Genomic DNA, 6752 nt, shown 5'->3' with positions numbered 1-6752 from the left:
CAATGTGAAGCTTCAATGATCAATTCAATCAAGGCATACACAACTAGCACTAGATCATGTGACCAATCTCAATTATAGAAGCATGCATATATGACCTCCCACAAGAACTTGATAACAACTCTTTGAAGCTTTTCATTTGGCTCCATATACAACATATCATTTGCCATTTTTGAGCAAGGAAACTCTCATAGAGAGATAGATGCCTGAAATTTTTGATATTTCAATTTATGAGATAGCCTTTGGCTTTTTGAGCATCATACATTTCATTATGGTCGCTTTCCCTTTTTCCTAGTCAAATACTAGTATGTGCGACAGGCTTTTGCAGCTCTATATCGCTTTTTATTTTGAGATTTACATTTAGAGAGCTCTTTTAAAGCATAAAAATAAAGAGTGGGAAGATATATAGGCATGAGTCTATGCATGTCTCAAGATCAACAGAATCATTCACTAATCATTCATGATAAGGTTAAAGATCTATTTACAACAATCACATAGATTTCAGAATTTCTTCCATAATGATATGAGTGCATGAGAGACAAGCTAAGCTCGTTAAATGCACAAAGCCATTAGTACAAAAGTACAGAGCAAAACATGCTTTGAGACAAAACTTAACAAAGTGATCAAACTTTTTGGATTTTCAACTTTTTATGTGTTTTTGGATTTTTGACACGAAAGCACTAGAAGAATGATCATAAGCAAGAAAATGAGAAAGTATTTTGGACACAAACAAACCACAAAATAAACAGATACTCAAAAACACAACTCAAATAACCAATCATATCCATAAAGCATAGGAAGAATTGATGCATGGACATGTTATAATGCTTATGCATGAGTACCCTTTGTCACCCACACGTCACGTGCGTTTGGGGTGATATCCTTGACGGATCGGATACGAGAGTTAGGACTTTCAAACCTCCTGTTGAAGCTCTCCAAGCAAGTGGTGAATTTGGTTTTTACATTTAATAACTCACTTGGATAAATATTTATGATGTGGGAAATAAAAATTTTTAAGAATAAATAATTTAAGACACATGGCGCAAAATTGGAACTCTAATTTAGAATTTTAATTTAAGTTTCTCTCAATTTCACATATTATTATTATATATAAACTAGTGTGTAACCTCGTGTATATGCATGAGTACATTTAAAAACAATCACAATTACACACACACACACATATGATTTAGACTCTAATTAGATCTAGACTTTTCGATTTTTGCACCTAATAATTCACTTGCCATAAAAATTAAAAAATTAGATGGGATACATGGCATAAAATTGAACTCTAATTAAAATTTAATTTAAAATTTAATTAAATTTTTGCACCTAATAATTCACTTGACCCAAAAATTTAAAAATTAGATGAGGCACGTGGCGCTTAATATATATATATATATATGATTTTTTGAAGTTATTAAAATTATGGGTTATGGGTCTTTGGTTGATTAATATTGTTGGAGATTAATATTCCAATCATATCCACAAAGCATAGGAAGAATTGATGCATGGACATGTTATAATGCTTATGCATGAGTACCCTTTGTCACCCACACGTCACATGCGTTTGGGGTGATATCCTTGACGGATCGGGTACGAGAGTTAGGACTTTCAAACCTCCTGTTGAAGCTCTCCAAGCAGGTGGTGAAGGCACCGATCATCTTCATCACGTCCGTCATTCCTGGATCATTGTTTTGACTTCTTGGTTTCTCACCACCCCAAGACCTCTTGTCATTCCTTCTTCCTCGTGACCGAGGTGCGCTTGCATTGCTGTCTGCTCTCAGCTTTTGACAGTTGGGTCTAGTATGCCCTCATAGTCCGCAATAGTGACACACATACTCAGTTCTAGGACCCCATTGTGGTCTTGAGAGAGATCTTGCTCTGGTTTCGTGTCTGTCCATAGATTGATTTCGGGGCTTATTCGCCATCCATTGCTCACTCATATTCTTCTTCTCATCCTTAACATTCTCAGGAATGGTTTCTTCTACAGTAGGCTCTATGGCCTTCACAAATTTCACTTCTTTGGTAGCTTTGGCTGATGAGCTACTCCCTCCGGTATACCCCAATCCGGACTTATCTGAAAAATGTTTTTGGGACGAGATAACATCTTCCAGCTTTCTGGAGGAGACCCTTTCAATCTTGGCTTGCGCTTGCACCATTTCTTGCTCAAGGAATCTTACTTTGGTGTAAGCTTCCGATAACTCTCCATTTAGTGTCTCAATCTCACATTTAGCCTCTTTATATCTAGCCAGTAGACTTTTGTAGTCCTCTTCAGCCCTTTTCATCTTCTTTACCGCTGTCTTTGCAACCCTTGCATACTCACCTGATTTCTCAAGAAGTAAAGTATAATTCTCTTGAATACTCAAAGTACCTTCATCCTCTTCAGCTTCAGATTCTTCAACAACTCCAATAGATTCCAAATCAGAATGTTCACCAAGCTCCTTCACAAGTGTATCCAAGTCATCTGAGGATTCCACATGAGCAATGGTCATGAATGCGAAGAAATTTCCTTCTCCATCACAGCTCTCGTCAGAATCAGAATTGGATGAATCCGAATCACTTAAAGTAGTGGCATACACATTTCCCTTTGATTTCAAGTAGTTTGGACATTTCTTTTTAAAATGCTCATGCCCATTACATTCAAAACATATAATTCCTTGTGAGGATTGGGAATCTTTACCATCTTTTCTTCGGAAGTCTTTCTTCTCTTTTTCGGCACTCTGGAATTTTCTTTTGTCACCAAATTTTCCACTATTCTTGAGCTTTAGGAATTTCCGGAAGTTCTTTACAAGATACGCCACATCTTTATCTACTATATCATCTTCCGAAGATTCATGAGACACTATCCTCTCATCAATTGTCTGAAGAGCAAGGGATTTGCTCTTCTTCGCTGAAGGAAGAGACAACTCATATGTCTATAGAGAACCAACCAGCTCCTGAACCTTGATTTCATCAAGATCTTTGCTCTCTTCAATGGCTGTAACTTTAGCACGGAAACTTTCTAGTAGTGACCAAAGGATCTTCCTTACAACTTTAGACTCCTCCGTCTTTTCCCCCAAATTAAATTTGCCAATGACCACCTCGTTTAGCTTACTATAAAAAGAGTCAAAGGACTCATCCTCATCCATCTTTAACTGCTCAAAGCAAGTGGTCAGCATCTGAAAGTTTGGTGTCTTTCACCTTCTTGGTTCCTTCATATGTCGTCTCCAGAATCTCCCATGCTTCCTTAGCAACAGTAATATGAGAAATCTTGTGAAATTCTTCTGGAGAGATACCATAGAAAATGGCATTCAATGCTTTACTGTTTGCATTAGCTACCGCAAGAGTTGCCTTGTCCCAAGTGGATTTGGCATCCACTAGCTTTGTCCAACCTATGTCAACTGCATCCCACACAGCCTCATCCATAGAACATAAAAACGCCTTCATTCGGACTTTCAAAAAGCATAGTTATTACCATCAAAAAATGGTGGAGCAGTGAGAGATTGAGACCTATCCATCTCAACAAGGGGTCAAGGATCATACTTAGGTATTGAAACCACAACAAGTGTACCCGCTCTGATACCAATTGAAAGTTCAATATGGGTATGAAACACCCTTGAACGTTTAGACCCCTAGATACAAAATACCAATTCAAGCTTTATATCAAACAATTCATGTGCGGAATATGATGACAAGCTTATAATAGAATTGATAAAACAATCTATGCCAAATATAAACACATCCACAACAGTAAATATAAGGCAAAGATAAAGGAAAGAGAGATGCAAACACACGGACAACACACGATGTGTTATCGAAGAGGAAACCGAAGTCCTCGGCGTAAAACCTCTCCGTCGCCCTCCAAGCGGTGATAAAATCCACTAAAGAATATAGTTGGGATACATGAACAGCAGAAGACCCTCCAAGTCTAATCTACCCAAGTACCTAAGCCCTCCAAGTTTCTTGCTCCAACGAGGTTACGCCGAACCTATTTCTTCTTTAGCTTGCCGGACTCCGCTACTTGACCATAGCATCAACCAATGTATATTGGTTCCTTTTCAAACTGCTTCCCAAAGCACCAAATGAACCTTCTCACAGACGTGGGTGTGGTGAGATAAGGGTTTGGTAAATGACCTCTCAAATGTATGACAATGGAGAGGAAGAGAGTAGAGGAATTTGTAGAGTCTCTTTAGATGAAGATTGGAGATGAGGCAATCTTGTTTTTCTCTAGGGTTTTCTCTCACAAAATTCTCTCTGGAAGCTCTCTCAAAATGATGGGTATAATGGTGTATATATAGTAGGGTGAGAAAGGAATGCAAAATGTCAGTTTTTGCCAAACAGGGCAAGTTGGCGACTTGATCTCGCGGCTTGACCAAGTCGCGAAATCAAGTCACGACGTAACGGCCTGGTCAGACTGGAACTTTTGTCCTGTAGCGTGACAGCTGGCGCGACCCAGTGTGCCTCTCACGTGCCAGCATTTCGCGGCTTGCCAGTCGCAATCCACCCGCGAGCCCTAGCCGCGAGCCTCTGTTTTTCTTGCACACTCTTGAGCTTTTCTTCACATCTTCTCACACACTACCCTTACAATTTTTCCACCTAAATACAAGGTTGCTAAGTGCTAAATTACAAGCAAATTGGTCACGGAATAAAGCCAATTAAATGGTTGATTAAATTCAACCTTACAAAGATCATTGGGTTGACGTTCCTCCAGTGCAAGGAGCATTAGTAGCCAAAATTGGTGACTTTATGCTGGTAGAGTTGTTCTGTTCACATACTTCTTTATCAAGTAACAGCTTTATTATATGTTCTATTAATAGTCTTTCGAGCGAACAAAGAGTGATGAGTATCTTTTTGGCTTGTAACCCAATATCTTGGTTTGGATTAATGGACTCCCGCACACATATTTAAGCCATACTAACGAGGGACGAGGGGGTTGGAAAATAATTTGACTATGCATTAAATATCAACTTCTTATGAATTGAAAATTGTCATTCAGTGGTCAACCTCAAAACAATTAAGTTCACTAAATAAACTAATAAAGCCTTCACCATTTTCATCCTTGTCTTGAATTAGATGTCATCTTCATTTTTTTAATAAAATATTCTAATAATTACATCAATAGGAGAAAGGGGATTTAAACTCTAGTTTTCCTCACAAAAAGTGTAGATAATATCACCAAGCTACAAGACTTTTGGCATTAGATACCAACTTTTATTAAACTGAAAAATTTTCATTCTTTGGCTAACCTCAAAACACTTGTCCCCTAAATAAACTAATGAATTCTTTCACTGACATAAAGAAATAAATTGGAAATACTATTTACCCAATAATGTCTAGAATTAATTGTATTAACCGTTAAAGTTTAAATTATTTAAGAAAATTTGATCCAGATGATCAATTTGACAATTCTCATTTATTTTCTCATAAATCTGTCACTCCTTATTTATTTTTCTATGTTGTTAAATCTCACCAAAGGTTAATGTAAGTTTTGTTAAAAACATATACAAGATAACGAACCTAGAACCTTAGTTCCCACATCGGCTAGTTCAAGTAGTGTGCGTGGGTTTATATCCCGCTCCGCGTCTCCAACTGCCGCTAGCAGTTTTGTGAGATAGCGTGTGGGTTCTTCCTTCTGTAGTATGAAAAAAAAAAAAAAAAGAGAAAGTAGAAAAATGCAAAAGGGAAAAGCTAATAAAAACTTGGAGAATGTATCTTATGCAATAAGAATGGCCATTGAGCCCCTACCCTAAAAAGGTATATTATGCAATAAGATATATGCACCATTTTTTTATTTTTTTATTTTTTATGCAATGTATGAATCATACCGTTGATATATGTGCATCATTCTTCTTATAACACATGAATTCGACATGACTATAGAATTCAACAACATGCTTTGAAAGAGATGGTGCATACATCCAATAATATAATAGAGGCATATACTCTGCTTGAATGCTATTACTTTTTCCTTCTTTTTTAGTATAAATGTATAATCCATTTTGCGTCACAATCTTGTTCTCTTTTGAAAAATTTTGTAGCTAATTACCAACGACAAGTTCAGAAGCGTGGAGCATAGGGTACTGGCTGGACGTATTGGGCCCAGAATTTCAGTTGCATGCTTTTACAATCCAACTACTGCACGAAAATTTGGGCCATTAATGGAGTTTCTATCTGACAACAACCCACCCATATACAGGGAAACTCATTGGATCAAAGGGTCTGGATGGCAACTCAGCCCTTGCTCATTTTAAAATCTAACCTATGCTATCTCAAGAAAATGGCTGTATAATTAATTCACACAACATCTGCCCATATCAGCTATAGTGATAATTAATACTGGAAATATATAGAAAGCAACTTCCTTGGACTAGCATGCATAAATATTCTGTTCTGTGGTTTTTCTTTTCTTTTTCCCAATATAAAATAAGACCTTTCACAAAAGTTTATGACCTGTGCATACTGCATAATACCTCTACAAGCATCTGCCCATTCTTGTTAAGATTCTCTACTATTATTGAACCATGTTCAGATCTATAGCATGCTACCGTACCTGGTTCCTTGTTACGCAACTGCAAATTCAGCCGTAATATATAAGAAGAAAGAGAGTGATATATAATATAAGTCGTCAAACATTAAAACTTTCTCATAGGCAGTAGAAGTCAAAAATCCAAGTTGGATAATATAAATTTGAAGGCTGACAGTTTGTTACATAGCAGAAAGTTGGGAAACGTATATGTATTATGTAACACTCAATTTCTCCACGTACGACTACG

The 6752-nt window shown here is 37.1% G+C and overlaps 1 pseudogene; it reads left to right on the top strand.

Moving 5' to 3' along the window:
* LOC111983714 (1-aminocyclopropane-1-carboxylate oxidase homolog 1-like) overlaps positions 1–6237 on the top strand; it is a 10833-nt pseudogene extending 4596 nt beyond the window's left edge.
* Positions 6238–6752: the final 515 nt, after the last annotated feature.

Source organism: Quercus suber, unplaced genomic scaffold (genome assembly GCF_002906115.3).
Source record: "Quercus suber isolate HL8 unplaced genomic scaffold, Cork oak 2.0 scaffold_205, whole genome shotgun sequence".
Classification (NCBI taxonomy): domain Eukaryota; kingdom Viridiplantae; phylum Streptophyta; class Magnoliopsida; order Fagales; family Fagaceae; genus Quercus; species Quercus suber.
The sequence above is the reverse complement of the archived record's forward strand: the minus strand, read 5'-3'. Positions and strand labels throughout refer to the sequence as shown.